Source organism: Columba livia, chromosome 2, assembly GCF_036013475.1.
Source record: "Columba livia isolate bColLiv1 breed racing homer chromosome 2, bColLiv1.pat.W.v2, whole genome shotgun sequence".
NCBI lineage: Eukaryota > Metazoa > Chordata > Aves > Columbiformes > Columbidae > Columba > Columba livia.
This window is the reverse complement of record NC_088603.1, coordinates 65,918,232-65,940,510: the sequence shown is the minus strand read 5'-3', so window position 1 is coordinate 65,940,510 and position 22,279 is coordinate 65,918,232. Positions and strand designations below refer to the sequence as shown.

The following is a 22,279-nucleotide window of genomic DNA, read 5'->3' as shown; positions in this document are numbered from 1 at the left end:
CTGATTCATGAAAGCTTCCTCTTTTGAGTCTGCTGAATAAATTCTGCACTGAGTTAGAAGAAAATAGTTTGTTTTGGTTGTTTCCATTTTTGCACATTTGCCTCCCTTAGGTTATTGTCTCCCAGCCTCACAAATTTAAGCTATTTCTGCATATAGTGCCATCATGAGTTTAAATTTTCTATCACATCTCCTTATACATTTTGGTACATTTTCGTTTGTTCTTGTACATCTCGTCTGCAGAAAACTTGCTATTTCACAGTTCATTTGCAAGATTCAGGAAGACTCATGAAAGTTGCCAGAAATCACTGTGCAATTCTCTGAACTCCAGTGCACCACAAAACTTGCGAGTCAGTGAGAAAAACAGCAGCAATCACATGCTCCAGCTGCGTCATCTTATTAAAACTTTGGGCAGCTTCAGGCATATTTGTGCTCCTTCGTCACTAGGTGGCTTCCCACACTGCACAGTTCTGCGACTTTGTGAACCCGAGGAAGATCACCAGAATTTAATGCCATCCTCTGTTTTCAAGTTAAACTCTGTGGGGAAAAGGTGGTGTGGGGGAAACAAGCGTGATTTCATCTTGTGTAACTATGATATGTAGTTTCCCGTGGTTTCAGATGATTCCTTTCAATGCTGCATTCCTGATTATTTTGAAGATAGATTGATCCAGAAAATGAGACAGCTTTAAAATACTGGAACCCAATTACAGGTTAGCACGCAACATTGTAAGACAACTTCCTGCCTGCCTTTTGTGGGCAGATACTCGCTTGCAGAAGTGGTTTTGGATCACAGAACAAGCTACATGTTCTAGTCTGCTTGAACGAGAAGAGATCATTTTGAAGTTGTTTGCAATTTCATATAGCTGTAATTCTGACATCAATGTGCTTTCTGAGGTTGGAGATAAATTCCTCCTTGTTGAGAAGAGCATTCATTTGCGTCCCTTCTCTTAACGCCCACATACGTATTTCCTAAGGGAAATCTGGACAGAATCCTGAGAAACATTTTATTCATTTCTCAGATTACAGTAACTACTGAGAAATAACCTCATATGTCATACTTATAATTGATATTGTGTTGCTTGTAGTCCCAGCTTTTCAAATAAAAAGCCCAAAACTAGAAAAACAAGACAAGAGAAGCCATTGTTTTGAAAAAATACTATCTTGATGAATGTTAGTTTGAGAAATGTCTGTACTTTTACATACTCATAATTCTGGAGGTCTTGATGGCCTATTTTCAAGTCTTATACAACGTAAGTGCTTAAAGCAAAGTGCCCATGTCTTTACTACTCATCAGCAGAATCAGATAACTTTTAGTTGCTTAATAATAATAACAACCTCTTCTGCTTGTGTTGGTATGACTTCTTAAATGTGACTAAAACTGTAAACAACACGTCAAAGGCTCTGACTGGATTGTCTCTTGTGCCCTTTTAGGTTAAGGTGGAATTTTTTTTGGAGACCTAACAGGGAAATGTGTTTAAGGGATGTGTAAAAAGAAGAATCAGAATTGGGAAACATCTTGTACTTAAATTTGTTCTTATATTTGACCTAGAGGTAATTTTAATGGAAAAATAGTTTTCCCTGAGTAAGATGGGTGAGCTTTAAAAAATTATATTTTGCATTATCTATCAAAGCACACAAAGGCATGTTTTTACAATATTCTCATTGACTCGTGTGAATTCATAAGATTTGAAAAATAGGGAGGAACAGGGCATTTTAGCTGTGATCCATCAGTATGTGACATAACAGCAAAATCACTGTAGTAAAGCTACTTTTAAAAAAACTCAAACAAATAATAGCAGAGAGTTGAGTATTAAGATTGTGCTTGGCAGAAAATATAGGTGGCACAAAATCCGATGTAACACGTTCCAAGTGTTTTGTATGTGGTATTACCTTTGTTTTTGTGGCTTCTTTGTGTGGGGAAGAAAAAACTTTAAACTTAATACTCTATAATAAGCTGAGGTTTTTTTTACCTGTTAGCTTGCAAGGTCCTTATTTTTACGATAATTTACGTTATTTGTGTTATAATTGCAATATATCTTCCTTTATCTGTTTGTATAGCAAATATATTTTGAAATTTGGGTTTCTGGGGTGAGTTGAAATTTTCCTCATTGAAAATTGAAAAGTTTTGTGTTGATACTATTGAAATGTCTCACAATTTGCTTATTTTTCTGCATTATTATTCTTGACTGGCACTCTTGAAATGTGATATAATTGAAAAAAAATAAAAAAAGAAACTCCTAATTGTAAAAAAAAGTTACACTGAACTGAGTAATAGTTTTATTTGCACTTCAAATAGTCTAAAAGAATGTAAAATGCTCAGAGCAGGTTTATGTGCTGCTCCTTTTGCTTTTGCTACAAGATACATGTTAGAAGAGTTAGTGTTTATAACAAGAATAAATAAGTTTAAAAGAGGCACTTGAAGGATCCTCTACCCCCAGTTGTGGAATTTAGGCAATAAAATTGCAAATTTTTGTGGCCACACAACTTTTTCTCCAGCAGAGTGGCTTAACAAAAAGCTGTTGAAATATTTGCTTTACATTTTATTTTGACTACTTGTTCTAGCTTTTCCATTGCACCAAGACCAATCTTATCCAATAAATCAAATGTATGTTTTACTACGTATCTGCTAGTACAAATGAGGTACTCCTGAGTTTCTTGTCCCTTCAGGATCAGCATATTTCTCTGCATGTTGCTGGTATAGGAATTGAGGGTACTCAGTAGATTCCACAAAATGCTGAGGTGTTGCTGCATTCCTATCCTGCAGAGCACCATGCAGTAATAATTCACTAAATGGGAAGATGGGGCGGAGGGGGGGTGGGAATAATGACAAAGAAAAGGTAATTCTTTCCTCTGTCAACTGGATACCGATTAAGTGATCACAGAATCACAGAATGTCAGGGCTTGGAAGGGACCTCGAAGGATCATCTAGTCCAATCCCCCTGCCGGAGCAGGAACACCCAGATGAGGTTACACAGGAAGGTGTCCAGGCGGGTTTTTAATGTCTCCAGAGAAGGAGACTCCACAACCTCCCTGGGCAGCCTGTTCCAGTGCTCTGGCACCCTCACTGAGAAGAAGTTTCTTCTCAAATTTAAGTGGAACCTTTTGTGTTCCAGTTTGTACCCATTACCCCTTGTCCTACCATTGGTTGTCACTGAGAAGAGCCTGGTTCAGTCCTCGTGACACTCACCCTTTATATATCTGTAAACATTAATGAGGTCACCCGTCAGTCTCCTCCAAGCTAAAGAGACCCAGCTCCCTCAGCCTTTCCTCATAAGGGAGATGCTCCACTCCCTTTATCATCTTTGTTGCCCTGTGCTGGACTCTCTCCAGCAGTTCCCTGTCCTTCTTGAACTGAGGGGCCCACAACAGGACACAATATTCCAGATGTGGTCTCACCAGGGCAGAGGGGGAGGAGAACCTCTCTCGACCTACTAACCACCCCCCTTGTAATACACCCCAGGACGCCATTGGCCTGCCATTGATGGCATGGAGAACCATGTCTGTTTGGGGTTTTTATCTAAAGATGGTTTCTTTTCCAGTAGAAGAATATAAATAGAGAAGTGAAGACTTGAGAAGTGCCTGGAGACAGTTACACCCTGACTGATGCATAGTCATATTTGGGATTAAGTGAAGGAGATTCATTCACTGACCATCTTTCACATGTTCTCTCACTTTTTACTGAGCTCGCCCATCAGTTCCCTTATTCAATTTATCCTTGTTTTTAAGTCCAGAGTCAAGTTAGAGAAAGCATAAAGAAGTGGTGAAATAAGGTCTTTGGATTCATGCTCAGACTGTAACAAAAAATATGAATACTTGTATAATTTTTGTCAGTGTGCTCGTACTCATTAAGCTGTGTTGAGGAGTGTGGAGTGAGGCTTGTACAAATGTTCTGTATTCCCTTCTGCTCTGGTGCATAGTGGTAGCATAAGATGTGCAGAAGGCTTCCGTCAAATGAGCGCCGAGTGATGTGTCTAGAAGAATAAGATCTGGTATTTCTCTGTATCTCTATGAAGCCGGTCAATAGTCTATGAAACTCATGAAGGTAAAAACTGCCATTAGTATCTCCAGTACTGTACCTGTCTATCACAAGTCCGATGGAGCTCCTGACCTGTAATTCCATTAAACATCCCTACAAACATCGAAAGTCTATATGGATCAAGCCTAAACATGATAGTCAACAATGTATATCAGCTCGTGTGTATCACTGTGTCAAGGAGGTAGGTCCTTAGACCTCCATTTATTCTTTTTCCTTTGACTTTATTTCGATCTTCAGGGACTCATCTTGTTGTCTTGTACAGCAAGAATGTGAATCCAGATGAAATCCCCCTGGCAGCATGTGCTCATGTGATGAAAAGTGGAGCTGTGTGTGTGTGATTCCTTTTTGTTTCCTTTCTTACAGACACAACTGCACATCTGAAAGCTGTGCTTTCCTGTTTGTATATCATTGCCAAGGAGTCGAGAAACCCAGCTGTTGATGGGATTGTGTCAGTGTTGCTTAAAGCGGGATTTATCCTTACAAATTGAGTTTAGTTGTCTGACATTTTTGGGGTAGAGAGAATTGCAATATTTGGGTTTGATTTCAAGAAAAAGAATGGTCACTCTTGGAGGAGTTGGTGGTAGGAAGTAAAAATTAATTTTTTCCATTTTTAACCTCCTTTGGTCATGGTTAGTAACAATGATTTGTTACTCTCTCCAGCATTACTGTTGATTGCCCCTTTTTATGGAGATATTCAGTCTGTATATCAGGGATGGCTGGGGATGTTAAGTCTTTACTCTGCATCTTGAATACACTGAATGAAAGGGAGGCAAATGCCTGAAAGAATTCTTTGGGCTACTAGGAATATGGTTAACAGCATTGCCCCGAGCCTAATATTACCCACTGACATGATCAAAAGTGTTTAGGTAAAGCACAAAACTTATGGTGAAATAAGCCTAAAATGTGAAACGGTGTTGCACACGTTTCGTTACGTTCTGTTAAAAATGTGCAGAACACGTTTTTGAGGCTTGTTTTCACAAATGAAAGTACCTGGTGAATACGAGCCAGTGATGTGCCCTTGCGGCAAATGTGCCCCGCAGCGTCCTCAGCTGCACCAGCAGAGAGAATCTCCAGCGGTGGAGGGAGGTGATCCTGCCCCTCTGCTCAGCCCTGGTGAGACAGCTGGAGTGCTGGGTCCAGTGCTGGGCTCCCCAATAAGAGGGAGGCATAGAGAGACTGAGCCAGGTCCAGTGAAGGGCCATGAGGGTGATTAATGGCTTGAAGCATCTGTCATACGAGGAGAGACTGAGAGCTGGGACTGTTCAGCCTGGATAAGAGTAAGCTTGGGGGCAGCTTCCCAATGTGTATAAATACCTGGTTTGTGGGGGGAGTGAAGAGAACAGAGAGAGGCTCTTCTCAATGGTGCCCCGGGACAAGAGGTAGTGGGCAGAAACTGAAATCCAAGAAATTGTATTGAAACACAAGAACAAACTTTTTTACAGTAGAGGTGATTGAACAGTGGAACAGGTTCCCCGCAGAAGGTGTGGAGTATCCATCCTCGGTGATACTCAAAAAGCTGTCTCAACATGGTACTGAGCAACCTGCTCTAGTTGCCACTGCTTTGAGCAGTGGAGTCTTGCACTAGATGATCTCCAGAGGCTTCACCCCACCTCAGGTACTCTGTGATTCTCTGATATTTAAATATAAACAGAAACAGAAAAACCCACAAGAATTTAGAGACAAGCACAATGAATCTTAGTGCAGTTGTTTTAATACAGGTGGAGACCGTCACTCCAGAGGTAAGTGTTGTGGTTTGACACTTAGAAAAGTAATGCCCTAAAGTAAGGGCTCCCCATCCATGCAGGATGCATCCCCATTTCCTGACTTGAAAGCATTTCCTCTGGTATCCTTGAGGTCTGTTCAGCCTCAGGAAAGAGGAACTCTATTTCCAAATTCCTTGCCTGCTAGGCAGAGGGAAATATTCCCACTGGAAATATACACCCCAAGCTTCTGTCTCAGTAACTTAGCACGTTGAATTTCATCAGCTTGATTTACAAGAAAACATCAATGCTTTTTTTTTTTTTTTTTTTTTAAATTTCTGAGTTCCTCTTGTAAAACAAATGGTTTTTATTTTTTCCTGAAGTAACAATGTAAAAATTTGCTTTTAGAGCTTATTTTCAAGGCACTGGATGAGATGTAGGGGTTTAGGGTTTGTTTATTTGTTTGGTTTGTTTTGTTTTTTAGAAATTTTTATGTGTGTGGACTTTGTGAAAAGGAGCTATTTAAGCAAAGGTCAAGTACAAAATTGTCACTCATCACATGCTTATCTAGCTTATTTTTAAACTAATGCACAAGTGTCTAAGTATCACATGGTCTTTCTTGCATTGCAGACTGGTGCCAGACTTGGTGTCTTTTTTTGTTTTTAAGAAATAAATGTCTAGTGGTTTTTGTTTTCAGTGAGCACGTTTGTGAATCATGTATATCACATAATGTTGCTGTGCTCCTGAAGTTTAATCATTTTGCAGAAGGTAGATGAAGTCTCCACATTTTAATGTAGTGTTAGGCTGAAAACTGCAGATTAGGAATGTTTACTGAAGGGTTTGTTTAGTCATTCACATTCCTGTGTTCCAGCAGTTTGGTTTAAATCATTTGTTAAAGAGCTTAAAGAACTCCATTTACTACTGGTGTAGAGGTTGTTGTTGTTGTTTTTTTAATGCAAATTAGCTTTTTAAAAAGATGATATTATTATTTTTGTTGTTGTTATTATTATTTTCTCTTTCTGAAACAGTACATCAGTTGCTTAATATAATTGGTCAGATACAATTTTGTTTTCAGAACAATTCTTCAATAAAGTAAAATATAGTAACTTTTGGAGTTTTGATTTTAATTTACCTCTTAAATGAGGAATGCTATCAATGAAAGTTCAAAGTAATAGAGGGAAAATGTTATTACAGCTTAAAATATTTATGTAAGTATCAACATCTTTAGGAAAGTTCAGCTGTATAGTTCAGCTCTGTTTAATGAATTAACTTACAGTTCTGTAATTCACAATAGTACAGTGATGTCTGTTCACTAAGTACACCATAAACATTTAAATAGCCTTTGAATTCTGACTAAAGGGTTAGTAGTGATGTCTCTGCTAGGCCTGTCTATTTTGCTTGAACAGAAACTAACCTAATTTTGTACTTATTGGTTTGTATCTGTAGTTTGCAGGTAAATAGTAAGTTTGCAAAGGAGTCTTGCTGTATCAGCAGCTGATCTGAGAAGTGTTTCTTGGACATGTTCAAATCCTAATCTACCAATTTTTTGTGGAAACAGGTCGTGTACTCCAAATTTAGAAATATGTATATGTAAAGGCACCAAAGTAATATAGAACTTACCCTAAGTGGTGTTTAGTTCCTATCCTTGTTTGTATAGGTTCCCTTCCTGTATAAACGTTCACCTTGTGTACTAGGTGTACACGCCTTGCACCTGCACTGATAGCCAAGATAGGGCACACGCTTTATAACCAGCTGATGTCTAACATACACATTCTTTGTGATTTAGACAGCTGCTGAATTCACTGCAGAGAATGTAATGGAAGTTTTAATCATGAAACTAGGCCCTATTCCTATATTACCAGTTCATTCTGGCAGTTTATGTGCTTTACAACTGTTTCTTCTTTGAGTCAAAGTACAGTGAGGAGGCATAATTTGTAGTGTTAAAGTCAAATACAGCAGTAAAGCCATACCTCTTAATAAAATAGCAGTCAGCTAAAAAGAACAGGAAGTTTGTGGGACGCTATAAAAACATTTTGAAAAATTGAAGTAGGTATGAGATGGTGGTACCTGCTGTGAGGTGTCCTTTTAGATGCTATGTTTCTGTGATGGCAAAAGGTACGGTCTGAAGGATTGTGTTTTACTATGATATCTTCATTCTCCTTTCGCAGTCTCTTCTGAACATGATAGTGGTGGATTAGAGTTAATTTTCTTGGCCCTTTTTCTCTAAATACTGTTAATTTAAACGCAACCTGTATCTAAACTGCCTTAAATATCAAAAATCCCATCTATTAGGAGGAGCAGAATGGCTGGATGAGATAAGCATATGCGTATACAATTAACAAAGGTAAAAGAAGCACATTTTAAGCAGCATTTTTTCTTAGGATTTGAAGCTGAAAACTTTTGTTTGAACATAACATTGTTGAAAAAAGTTCCAAAACTGCTTGTGGTTGGAAAAAATGCCCTCAAACCTGCCAACTGAATTTCAGATTCTACAAAAATAAAGATATTCTTGCTGTGAAATAGTGCATAGGCTGTAGTGCTCACCAGTACATTGTATGAAAACAGTGCAGAAACACAACCAGCCAAAGTAGATTTGTGTGTTTCCTGTGTAAGAGAAATGCATCTTTGTGAGAGAATAAGACTTGCTCTGTCTGACAGTTTTGAAAATACTAGGATTGAGATTTTTCAGTGCTCACTGGTTTTGTTTCTCTAGCTGTATTTCAGATTTCCTGGGTGTTCATATTTGGTACAATGACATTTTGCTTTTAGGATATTCAGCTGCATAGGTTGGTCCAGTTTCTGATCACTTCTGCAAAATAAGAAAGAATAAGATTTGGCTTCTTCAAGTATATCAGCGGCAAAAGGAAGATTAAGGAAAATGTAAGTCCACTGCTGAGTGAGTTGGTTGCCCTGGTGACAGAGGATACAGAGAAGGCAGAGTTACTGTATGCCTTCTTCGCTTCCATCTTTACAGGAATCCCAGACCCTGGAGGTAGGAGAGAAAGCCTGGACAAAGGAAGACTTTCACTTGTTTGAGTAGGATCCTGTTAGACATAATTTAGGCAAACTGGACTTCCACAGACCCATGGACCCTGATGGGATGCACCCATGAGTGCTGAAAGAGTTGGCAGATATTATTGCTAAGCCACTCTCCATCATCTTTGAAAGGTCTTGGAGAACAGGAGAGGTGGCTGTGGACAGGAAGAAAGGAATGTCACTCCAGTCTTCAAAAAGGGCAAGAAGGACACCCAGGAAACTACAGGCCAGTCAGCCTCACCTCCATCCCTGGAAAGGTGATGGAACAGCTCATTTTGGTTGTCATCTCCAAGCATGTGGAGGAAAATAAGGTTATTGAGAGTAGTCAGCATGGGTTCACCAAAGGGAAATCATGTTTGACCAACCTGATAGCCTTCTGAGATGGTATGACTGGCTGGGTAGATGAAGGAAGAGTAGTGGATGTTGTCTACCTTGACATGAGCAAGGCTTTTGACACCATCCCTCACAACCTCCTCATAAGGCAAGCTCAGGAAGTATAGGCTGGATGAATGCATGGTGAGATGGATCATGAACTGGCTGGATGGCAGAGCTCAGAGGGTTGTGAACAACCGTGCAGAGTCTGGTTGGAGGCCTGCAGCTAGTGGGGTTCCCCAGGGGTCAGTATTAGGTCCAGCCCTGTTCAACCTTTTAATCAATGACCTGAATGAAGAGACTGAGTGCACCCTCAGCAAGTTTGCTGATGATACCAAAATGGGACGAAGGGCCAACATACCAGAAGGCTGTGCTGCCGTTCAGTGAGACCTGGACAGGCTGGAGGACTGGGCAGAGAAGAACCTGATGAAAATCAACAAGGGCAAGTGTAGAGTCCTGCACCTGGGGAGGAGTAACCCCAGGCACCAGTACAGGTTAGGGGCAGACCTGCTGGAAAGCAGCACTACAGAGAAGGACTTGGTAGTTGTGGTTGACAGCAGGTCGACCATGAGTCAACAATGTGCCCTTGTGGCCAATAAGCCCAAGGGTATCCTGGGATGCATTAAGAAGAGTGTGACCAGCAGGACAGGAGAGGTGATCCTCCCTGTCTACTCTGCCCTGGTGAGGCCGCATCTGGAGCACTCTGTCTAGTTCTGGGCTGCTCAGTTTAAGAAGGACAAGGAATTACTGGAGGGAGTCCAGCAGAGGGCTACAAAGATGATTAGGGGTCTGGAAAGATTTCTTATGAAGAGAGACTGAGAGAGCTGTGTCTGTTCAGCCTGGAGAAGGGAAGTCTGAGAGGGGATCTCGTAAATGTTTATAAATATTTTAAGGGTGGGTGTCAAGAGGATGGGACCAGACTCCTTTCAGTGGTTCTCAACAATAGAATGAGAGGCAATGGGCACAGACTTGAGCACAGGAGGTTCTGTCTAAACCTGAGGAGAAAAGGGACATTCAAAACCCGCCTGGACACATTCCTGTGCAATCTGCTCTGGGTGAACCTGCTTTAGCAGCTTTAGATGATCCCCAGAGGTCCCTTCTAACTGCAACCATTCTGTGGTTATGTATATTCTTCATGTTTTTAATAAAAGGAATTGAATATATAATGCTTACAAGACTTACATGGGAAGATATTCTTGTCAAAGTGATAGGTACCTAATTTATGTATTTTTTTTTATAACACTGCTAGTAATGTCTTATAGAAGTAATATTGCTATACTTAACTCCACTTACAACACTGGTGTCTGCTGTCCTCCTGCTCTTCTTTCTTTAGGAGTGTCTATGGTTTATCTTAGAGCTATGTTGAATATTTTATGAATATTGTTAAATATTAAATGTTCAATTATTTTCTTATGTGATCAATATGTGGATAAAAGTAATAGTCCCTTTTGAAATGAAATTATGAAAGTAATGCCATATATACTCAACAAATACAGTGCCTTTTTTATGTTAGACTAGATCATCTGAATGGCTTTATTTTCTAAAGGGAAAAATGCTCTTCTGAAAACCAAAGCATGAAGAGAGACCTATCTCCTTCTTGCCTAGAGAGACTAGAAACTTGGTTTCTATACTTTGTGTGAACTGCCTTAGACATGAGCACACATAACAGCTTGTTGCACATCTGTTCACTGAGGGACTTTTCTATGTAGTTTATACAGTACATTCAGGTTTTTTTCCCCCCTTCAGTTTCTTTTACATGTTTTGGAGGTGTGTTTTAGGAGAAAGTTTAGGATACTTAAGTGAATTCAAGTTAAATGAGTTCACGAGTATAAATGTGGTCGAATGTAACTCATCACAGAACTGACAAATTTCACTTTTTTTTTGTAAGACTTGTTTACAGTTTGGGCTGATTTGAACATTTCAAAGGAAGATGGAGAAGCACAAATGTACTCCAGTCAGCGGTCTCGATGTGCTTTGCACAGTTACTATTTGTATGACTCTCTATAAAAATTAAAGGCATATTGATTAATGTTGCACAAAGGTAAAGGGAACAAAGTGCAATTTTAAATGGCAGTTCATAGCTCCATGGATGTGGAAGAATTCCCATACATCTGCTTTCTGCATGTCCAGTGTATGGATACAATGCCATTTCCCGGTGTTTTTTTGTCCTGTGGAGGAGCATGGTGAAAGTGGAAACCTAATCTGCAGAAAACTGATTTTCTCTGTCATCTCTAAAATCAGAATGTTCTAATATTTTGGTTTTCTGCTCCAAAAAATCTGCAATACTTGTTTCCCTGTTGATGTTAGCCCTCAAAGTGCTGTGGTGTACTTACGGACAGCATGTGAGTATCACATTAGTATCACACTCTAAATGTATTTGATAACAAATTGAGATAAAATTATTAAATGTTGATACTATTTGTGGTATCTTCATTTAATGTTCTTCTCTTGTTCTCCATGTGCAGGCCAGATTTGGTCCTTCTCTGCATTGATTTTTCATCTTCTAGCTTTTCTTACTCCTGTAGTTGAACCTAAGTATCCTGTGGTGTTGAAAGCATGCTGTGCTTCTGTGTGTGTGTCTCTGGTCCACATAAGTGTGCGCACACTCATCCATGTAGACTCATGTAATCCTGGAGCAGAGCAGGTCTTTGTGCTCTAGAAATGAACAGTGGTGGTGTTGGGTTCCAGCATCTCAGAGAGATGAAGTCAGCTGTGGTGCAGCCTGTTCTAGTACTTGACCACTGTTATGGTAAAATAATTTCTTCAGTCTAAGGGCAATACTGGGGCCAATATTATTCAATATATTCATTAACGATTTAGACGAGGGAATAGAGTGTACTATCAGCAAGTTTGCTGATGACACTAAGCTGGGAGGTGTGGCTGACACGCCAGAAGGCTGTGCTGCCATCCAGCGGGACCTGGACAGGCTGGAGAGTTGGGCGGGGAATAACCTGATGAAATTTAACAAGGGAAAGTGTAGAGTCCTGCATCTGGGCAGGAACAACCCCAGGTTCCAGTATAGGTTGGGAAATTACATATTAGAGAGCAGTGTAGGGGAAAGGGACCTGGGGGTCCTGGTGGACAACAGGATGACCATGAGCCAGCACTGTGCCCTTGTGGCCAGGAAGGCCAATGGCATCCTGGGGTGTATTAGAAGGGGGGTGGTTAGTAGATCGAGAGAGGTCCTCCTTCCCCTCTACTCCGCCCTGGTGAGACCACGTCTGGAATATTGTGTCCAGTTCTGGGCCCCTCAGTTCAAGAAGGACAGGGAACTGCTGGAGAGGGTCCAGCAACGAAGATGATTAAAGGGGTGGAGCACCTCCCTTATGAAGAAAGGCTGAGGGAGCTGGGTCTCTTTAGTTTGGGAAAGAGGAGACTAAGGGGGGACCTTATCAATGTTTATAAATATATAAAGGGTGAGTGCCATGAGGATGGAGCCAGGCTCTTCTCGGTGGCAAACAATGATAGGACAAGGGGTAATGGGATCAAGCTGGAACACAAGAGGTTCCGCTTAAATTTGAGAAAAAACTTCTCAGTGAGGGTGACAGAGCTCTGGAACAGGCTGCCCAGGGAGGTTGTGGAGTCTCCTTCTCTGGAGACATTCAAAACCCGCCTGGACATGTTCCTGTGCGACCTCACCTAGGCGTTCCTGCTCCAGCAGGGGGATCGGACTAGATGATCTTTTGAGGTCCCTTCCAATCCCAAACATGCTGTGATACTGTGGCAGTTTTCTGTGTTACAACTTGTGTCCATTGCTTCTAATCCTATGACCTTGAACCTCCAAGAACAGCCTGTCTGTGTCTTCCCTGTATGTTCCCATCAGATGTTTGTAGATAGCAGTCAGATCTCCTCATCTTAACCGTGAGCCAGCCATTTTAAGTCATGTTTCTAAAAGCAAAGAAATATAGTATGATGTCACCAACCGTATTGGTGAAAGCATTTCTGCAGGAAGTTATGTGATGCTTGCTGAATGAAATATTGGTGTTTGTTGGCACATTGGCTTGTTGGGGCAGTGAAACAGCCCATGTGCAGGTGGTGCAAAACCCCCATGGTCCAAGAGGTTGGGTCTTTTTAAGAACTTTTGTAACGTTAAAAAACTTTTTCAAGTCAACCATTGCAAAGATAACGTTTTGGCCAAATGTAGCCGTTGAAATGTGAAGAAAACTTAAGTTAAAGTGTTGACTAAGGCCTGTATGCTGAGCTACTTCATGTTTTGTCTGTCCATTCTATTTTATTGTTAAGTCTTGCTTTTGATGACTAGAGCTGCCTCTTGTGGATTTTCCAGCCTGTAATGTCTAGAAGGCTGTTTAGATCCTGAATCCCCAAGGGATTCTGTGCTCTGTTTTTAATGCTCCGATTTGTGCATTAAGTGCTTTAGTCGTGGTCTTTCCAATTTTCCTTTAAATGACTGACCATAACTGTCTGAGTTGAAATGGAGGTGGCAAAAACAACCAACCAACCAACCCATCAACTGAAGGCTGACCAGATGAAAACTAGTTGTCTCTCTTTGTGCTTTTTTTTTTAAAAAAAAAGAAAAAAAATCAAGCAAGTTATGGTTTCTGTCAGAGCTGACAGCAGTTGAACTGGAAAAGTTTCAGACTCACCACAGACTTGAGTGGTTAAGAAGGAAATCAAAGCATGCAAACACTGGCTAACTAGCTTGGAAGAAAGTCAGACCATTCCAGTCACTGGTACATGAGGACACCACGGGAGAGTTACAAGCACAATGGTCACTGAATTCAAGACAAGACAACAGGAAAAAGTTTTGAAAATGGCAGGGGGTGTGAGGGGAGTAAAATAGAGGAAAAGACCTGAGGATTCATTAGAAGGGGAAAATTTTAGAGAAGTAAAGCAGCTGGAAAAGTTGAGTATCAGTAGTTCAGTAACAAAAGGCTACTACTTCCTGTTTTTCTGCACTGTCACTATGCTGTTAGATTCTGTAAAGCATTATAAATAATGAAAAGAAAATAGTTTATAAATGTTTGCCTAATTATTCAAATTAGTTTCCCTAATTATTTAAAAGTACCTTAAATTTCATTTTCTTTAAGAAGTACATGGGCAGTAAGGAAGATATGTCCATGAAGGTAATCTGACTGACTGAGCTCCGTAACTGTGTAGTTCTGAAAATCCCCTTGGAGAATCTTAAAGGCAGATATAAGGCCCCTGGTTTAAATTTCTATTTTTAAACGACATCAACCACTGGATTCTTGAATAACTGTGTAAATCAGTCCATTAAATTGCTTGGAAAATCTCAGACAGATTTAGGATTGGGAAATTATGTTGAAATGTGTGGTCTTCTTTGATTTCAAGTTGACAAATTAATACACAAGGAAGAGTATGTACTTGAAGTGTGTCTGTCTCTGCTGCTGCACATAACACATTTTTTTTCAGCAAGACCAACCAATTTGTCTCAAGACAGAGATGACATTTAAGAGCAACAACATAGTACTGATTGTAGATAGTACTTATTAGATCCTTGTCCACATTGGAGCTTTTAACATTTCTACTGTCACAACCAGTTGGACATTTTGGGACAGAAAGCTTTGTGTAGGCAAAATCACTGGGAAGGGTTTCTTTCTAGGTTATAAATGTTGAGTTTGTTTTTATTATGCACTTATTTCCATTATTTTACCCAGACAATTCAGATCCACTTTCCCACAGACATTTTAGTCTGATGGCAATGTCAGATAAATTCTAAATTAAGCTTGGTAGTTTTAGTGCTGCTGAAATGTAACTTCTTTTTTTTTCCCCCCCAGGATGTTTTGACCAGGACAAAAACAATACCTTTTATCCCAAGAATCTGTGTGGTACCTGCTGTATGTTACAGAATTAACTGCAGCCTAATGTTTCCTGTGAGATTTCACCACTCTAAAACGGTCTGTTCGAAAAGCCATTCAGGAAATAAAAACAATAGCTCTTATCAGAGGCAGTTGGTCTACTTTTCAACCATGTTTTCTGGGTGGGTGATTCAGGAGCTGCTCTTGTTGTGAAGATGCATGGTAAATGAAGTGGATCACTTGTAGAAAGATACTTGACATCTCTCACCCTTCTCCTTCCACTCGTGGAAATCTGCTGAGGTGCTTTGTTCCTCAAACGAAACTTTAAATGCACTCATCATCTCCCTCCTGCTATGTAGAAATCAGTTTTAATTTAATCCTTACTATTTTGCTAAAAAACTTTGAAGACTGTAATTTTTAAAGCTTATTGAATTGTTCATTACCAGCACAATTAGGTTTTGCAGCACATTATGTATATGTTATGCTAAGTCATCTGCCCCCAGTACATTCTCTTAATAAAATTTTACTATACTAAAGCATTTGCGAATTCAAAGCTCTCTAAAACATTGTAAATTAAAGCAAGCCTCCAAGAATCCTGTTCTCAGAGGTCGTTTTCCAATCACCACTGTTCATTAGGTTGGTTCTGAGAATAATTGTTGCTTATGCATGCTGAAATAGTGATGTTGTGGGGTGTTCTGCCACTGCGTGTCTGGGATTAGATGTGAGCATATTTCTCAGAAAATTTCTAGGGTTTTCCTGTCACAACTCTGTTTCTACCACCTTCATTGCTGCTATTTCACTGAGACCAAGAGTAATTTTCTTCCAAATATTGTTGCTCTTTATGAATTGTTGAAAGATTTGATTAGTTGTAGTTACAATGCCGTGGCATTTTCTGCCAAACAACCTAATTTATCTACCTGTGCTATTTCAGCTGAGTCACTTTATTGATATTAATGACTGTCATGATCTGTCCCCCATCTGCATAGCCAAGCAGCTATTTGGAAATGCTTCTAGAATAATTTATGTTTCTGTGAATCTTATAGCTTTGGTTTGAATTATGGGGGAAAAAAGTCATTGAAGTTTCCAACAAGCATCTAGCAGCGCACTATTTTGGGTCAGGGTGGGGAACACAGATCTATGCAGTTTAGCAAGGGAACCTTTTAACTTGTAACTTCAATTTAGAATGCCTGAATTAATTCAAACAATTGCAGAACTGTGTAGGCAGAATGATTAATCAAGAAGTTCTTTAGACAAACACTAAGAAGTGCCATTGATGCACTTGATTTTGCTGATGTCAAGTCATTGGCCTTAAAGTGAGCAAGTTGAAAATATGATGATCTAACTGCATAGCTGTGACCTTTGAATGACCTGTACTTGACTATAGGAATTCAATTTCACAAAATGCAAATATTTGAAGTACAAAATCAAATCATATTATAGCTTATCAAACTAACTGAGCTGCCTTCTCTGCAAATTCTTTTTTATTAGTAACTAGTGAAACATAACAAAATAAAACACTGGCTTTAAAGGTCTTTGGAAGAACAAATTTTAATGCACTTTATTCCCATTTTGCTGAGCATGGAATGAGTTGCAGAATTAACAAATGATGTGCCATAGTTGCATCCTGCTTTGAATAAAAACACATGCAGTCTCATACACTGCATAATGTTTCTTGAAGGTTCATCCTATTTTCTGCTAAAACTTTTTTGAAAAGCTTTTTCTTTTTAAGTTGGTGTTGCAGTTGCAGAGCAGTTTCTAAAACAGCTACAAATATGATTTCAGAGAAATCGTGTTTATAACGTATAGAAGGTGTTGTAACGTTGCGTGCATCTCTGTAGCGCAGCCCCTGTGGCTGATGTCCAAGCTCAGTCTGAACAAGCTGGTAAACTAGAAACAGTATTTCTGTCATAATGTGGTTTGCTGCCTAGACTAATTAGCCTTGATGAGAAATAGCTTGCCACTGTTCCAAAAGGATTTTAAATCCTGACTTTTTCTGAAGCGAAAACAACCTCCCATGCCCCAAATTTTTACAGGAAATTACCTCCCCTGTCATAGTGGGTTGAAAAGCTTTATTGTAAAATGTCCTAACTTCAATCAAAAGAACAGTTTCCTGAAAACAAAACAGGCATATTAGACATGTTTTATTTTCTGTAAACTACCTTTTATTTATTTTTTTTTCCTGATCCATTGCAGTTCAGTTTGACAGGATTTAGAAATTTTGGAAGTGAAAAGTAACATTTAGAGAGGTAAAATACTAGGAAATATTCATGGCACTTAAATCTATAAATATAGTATGGTATTTACCTATAAAAGTAGCCTAAGTGCTGTTAGTTTTACTAAACTTTGTATCCTAAGGTGAAAAATATTTGTAAAATATTGCTAGCTCTTGTTTAGCAAGTTGTGAATAGTATCCATATTCTTTTCATCTGCTGGCACTATATATTTCTGGTATTTCTTTTGCTTACTCAAGGGGGTTTTCTCTATACTCACGCTACAGAGCATTTTTATCAAAATTACATTTGACAGAAACTCTAAACGTATCTTACAAAAGCCTAAATCTCTCTGCATGCTGTATTTTGAAACAAGCTAATCATTCTCCCGTTTCAGGAAAACCACAGTTTACTAATGCAAAATATTCTTGGGCTGGAATTATTGAGACACTCTAGGGAAGTCCGATAGGTGCAGAGATGGTGTGGCTGACTGATGAGCAATCTTTCTATATTTGCACTGCTGTGATGTTTGGGGCACTGCACTGCTGGCAGATTTTTGTTTTGTTTTGTTTTAATAGGACAAACTTTATAAAGTTTTGAATTTGTATAACTAGATCTCACAAGGGTGGATATTAGTGTTTAGACTGAATTGTCATTAGTGATATTTTACTTTATTTTTGCAAATACCTAGTTTGAGAGAACACCGCCTCAGGACTGGGTTTTGGTTGTTGTTGTTGGTTGTTGTTTTACCAGCTCATTATGTTGATACCAAGCAAGAATTTACTGGATTTTTTTTGAAATTAAGGGGGCAGTGCCAGCCCCCTTCCCCCAAATTAACCACCTGCAGAGCATTAGGGATCTGCTGACACTGTTGCAGTCTTTGGCTCTCCCATCTTGCTCACAGATGTCTGCTCTTGGTCAATCACATTAAATGTGAGTGACTGGCACACTAATGGCACACTGCAGTCTGAAATTGGCCTGTTATCTGGTCCTTGAATGAAAGATGTTTTATACTTCTCATATCTGAGGGTGGAATCCTGTCTTCGCTAAACTTAGTGGCACAAGTCCTGTTAAGAGGAACCAGCATTTTCCTCCTCATGTCTGTACTCTCATTCTCATCTGCTGCTGAAACCCACTGATTAGTTCCACTGAAGTCTTTATTTGTCTGCTGTGTCGTAACTATTCTTAATCATAATTAGTTCCATCTGTGAGGGGTAGCCTTTCATGTTAAGTGTGTGTTTTATGCGGAATATTACTGTTTTGAAAATGAAGAATCTGCTAAATTTAACGCACAACATGAGCACATACTAGTTCAGAAATGTGAAGACCACTATTTTCTATATCTGCCACAAAATTTGGCGTTCATTTTGGTAACATGTTCAAAAAGTTTTTAATTAGCCACATGGTAGTAATTTATCTGTGGATAATATTTTACCTTGCTGTGAAATAGTTCTGTGTATTGGGCTCATAGCTGATTAAAGGTTAATAGTTCAAAGCAAAATGTAAATAATTCAAAGTACATTAACAAGTTTAATTTGGGGTCATCAGGTAGGATTGTTGCAAGTTAAATCTCTTTTTGATGACCTAAGAAAATTGATAAAATAGCTGGTAATGATATTTTCTTTGGAGAAAACAAAGATTAGTACGAATATCATAAATGTAAACCACACCCTAGTATGTTGGTTATAAAAGAACAGGCATATCCACTACGAAACTGGTCATGTGTTTCCTTGAAAGCAAAATTGAAAAAAAAAAAAAAAAATTCAGAACTGAAACCAAAATCTGTGGGTCAACCTATAGATAGAATCTTAGAATCATTTTGGTTGCAAGATACCCTCAAGATTGAGTCCAACCACTAACCTATTTCCGACACTAAACCATGTCGCTAAGAAACCTCATCTAAATGCCTTTTAAACACCTCCAGGGATGGTGACTCAACCACTTCCCTGGGCAGCCTGTTCCAATGTCTGACAACCCTTTCTGTGAAGAATTTTTTCCTAATATCCAATCTAAGCATCCCCTGGCACAACTTGAGGCCATTTCCTCTTGTCCTATCACTTGCTACTTGGGAGAAGAGACCAACACCCTCCATGCTACAATCTCCTTTCAGGTAGTTGTAGACAGTGATCAGGTCTCCCCTCAGCCTCCTTTTCTCCAGGCTAAACAGCCCTGGTTCCCTCAGCTGCTCCTCATCAGACTTGTGCTCCAGGCCCCTCACCAGCTTCATTGCCCTTCTCTGAATTTGCTCCAGCACCTCAGTGTGCTTCTTGTGGTGAGGGGCCCAAAACTGAGCACAGGATTCCAGGTGCAAGTAACGATGACAAGTAATTACTTTTCTTTACTCTCTTTACTCCTCTCTCTTCTCTTCTCATGAACATGGTTATCTATCTGCTGGAGGATTTCCATCTGCACCACGGGAGGAGCGGTGATGTCCGCTGACTTTAATGCTCCCTTCACATGTCCCTCAGGTGCTGGGGGGCAGTGACTGACACATCTTGCGCTGCCAATCTCACGCGTTGGCCTGTCACTGTAACACCGGCCTTGACCGCGTTTCCTGTAAGGTGCCCTTGTCAAGGTGTGGGAGTTTGCCTACGATATTTTGCCATTGCAGGATTTTCTTTCAGTGCTTTGCAGACCTGTGTGTGGGGCTCTGGCGGGGGGATGCTGCAGGGACCTCTGAGAGGCCTTATCTACCTCTTGATGGTCATGGCTGGCTCTGGCTGGCTGTGGGCAGGATGTGGGTAGAAGGTTCTGGAGTGAAGCAGTGAAGTTAAGCTGGGAGGAAAGACTCTGGTTAAATGTTTGTCTCGTTGTTTACTGCTACCTGAATTTGCAATTACGTTTTTATTTTGGCTGTCAATATGTTAATTTTCACTGAGTTCAGTGTGTTTTGTCCATGACCTAAGTCAGTTCCTGATCTCGTCTCGCTCTAGACCCACGAGCCTCCTTGCTCCCCTTCTGCCTGTTGGCTGCCCCCGTCCTGCTGAGAAGAGGCAGTCTGGCTGCTAGCCGCTCATCACACCACACCGGGACACCAAAGGCAGGATTGGTGTTGCTCTTCAGGACGTGACAATATGCATCACCCATCCGTTACTCTGCGTTTGTGTAACTGTGGAAGAAAGCTGGCTTAGGAAATGATGTAGACAGAAGGAGCGTGACTGCTTGGAAATAAAATGTTCAGTTAAATGGATAGTTGTTCTTGAAAACAAACAAAATCAAACAATCGAATAAAAAGAAAAACAAAACAACAACAACAAAAAGAAGGAAAAAATAGGGATACATGCTATGCAACCCTGTAAGAACTGAAGGAGTTTAAAAGAGTCACGGATGGGAAGCAGAGAGAGAAATGATTACGCCCCGGGCTGTGAGGGAAGGCCCTGTACAGAATACTTTAGGTAGCCCTTGACCTAGTAGAATACATTTTAGTTTGCTAAATAGGTTACAAAGTATAAACCAATTGTCTGCTTCTACTCACTTGATTTCAAATGCTACTCTTGTAAACATGCTTTAGATCTTGCACAATGAAAAACTTTTGATTTGCAGAAGAAAGATGAGATACATAAAAATGGTTTCACATCTGATGAGCTGTCTTTGGGTGGAAATGAATCACTTATTTGCAGCAGGTTGTAAAAGTTCAAATTTAGGTATTTTTTTCTATTAGACGATTGTGCATTTTACTGAATGGCAACTTATTTCATATACATTTTTAGTTCTTAATAGAACAGTCTCATTGCTGTGGTTAAGCAGTATCTCTCAGTTTTCTCATCTAAAATGGATGCTAAAATCCGATGCTTGGGTCTGATAGGCAGGAAAAATAATTTATGTAAATAAGATGATATACAATTTTCAACATCCAGTCTAGCAGAGGGAATCACGAACTCTCTAGATGTCCTCTGGCAGAAATTAAGGTTTGGTTGGTGGAGAAGGTCTCAGGGCCAAGATAATGTGCAGGGGCAGGAGGACACCTGAGGAAACATTCTGTGCAATGTTCTGCACTTGTGATCCACTGCTTGTGCAAACAAGGTGTCATTAAAGCATGAGGGGAATCTTTTGTGATGGAAAGGCTGTAGAATTTGCGAAGCGGTAATTACATAGACATGGAGCTGTCAAAAATTGTAATGGAAGATAAGATATATCCAAGTAGTAAACACAATCTTTTAAGTGGTGACTTCTGTAGGAACCACCTGGTGCTATCTTTGCCTTTTCATTATTGTTTTGAAAGCTCTATCTTAGTACTCCTGTAGTTTGAGCACTAGTCTTTTCTGGCACCCAAATGTTGTATTGTATTGAAACTGTGCTTTTTTTTGATTGTGAAAATGGACAGAATTTAAGGTGTTCTAGTAACCACAAACAAGATAAATATTTGTAATTTGTTTTTTTTGGTTTTGTGGGTTTTTTAGAGGTTTAAATGTTTTAGCCTATAAAAAGCTATAGGGCAACATCAGCTTTAAAAAGGGAGGGAGGAGGGAAAAAAAGTGCGACAAACTCATGTTAATGTCCTGCTTATTACATTCATGGCACTGCCAGGATCCCAAGGTTAATCCAAGAAAAACATGCAACAAGTGGTAGTTTTTATTTGTTTATTTTGATCTTTCCATTCTTCTACTTTGAATTGTCTGCCTTTACTAGATTGTCAGGTAAATTAAAAGCATTCACATTGTTCCTTCATTTTCTTACAGGAATGTTTCATTACCTACCCAGCCTTTGCCAAGCTGTCTTTCTAATTGGTGATTCTGTCTTCATTATGTTATTTGTTTTGTTTAGACAAGCCAAATGAAAGAAGGAAAAATTAATGCAAATGTGTTTTCAAGAATACACACTGGCTTTAAAATCTTCTTTTAGTCTTTCAGGACTTTTTTTTCTTTATTTCCTTGATCAGGTTGGAATTCATTATGTAACAGTGGGATTGGAAGCCTGGACATTGATATTTAGTGATGGACAATTATTAACCTTATTATAGCTTTATAAAAATACTTAAATTCCCACTCTTGGATTTTGTATGTTGTTTCCATTGATCTTTTTTTCAACCTTTTGTATAGATATGAAAGATACTTTAAGAAGGTAGGAGGACTTGATATTGGGTCCATCTTTTTGAAATGGCCTGTACTTTATTGATTTTAAAACAGAATACTACTATTTTCTCATTGTAAA

At 39.5% G+C, this 22,279-nt stretch overlaps 1 protein-coding gene across 4 annotated transcripts in view; it reads left to right on the top strand.

Annotated features, from left to right (window-relative positions):
- Positions 1-22,279, top strand: part of CDKAL1 (CDK5 regulatory subunit associated protein 1 like 1) — a 416,136-nt gene that overhangs the window by 162,903 nt on the left and 230,954 nt on the right. The window lies entirely within an intron of this gene.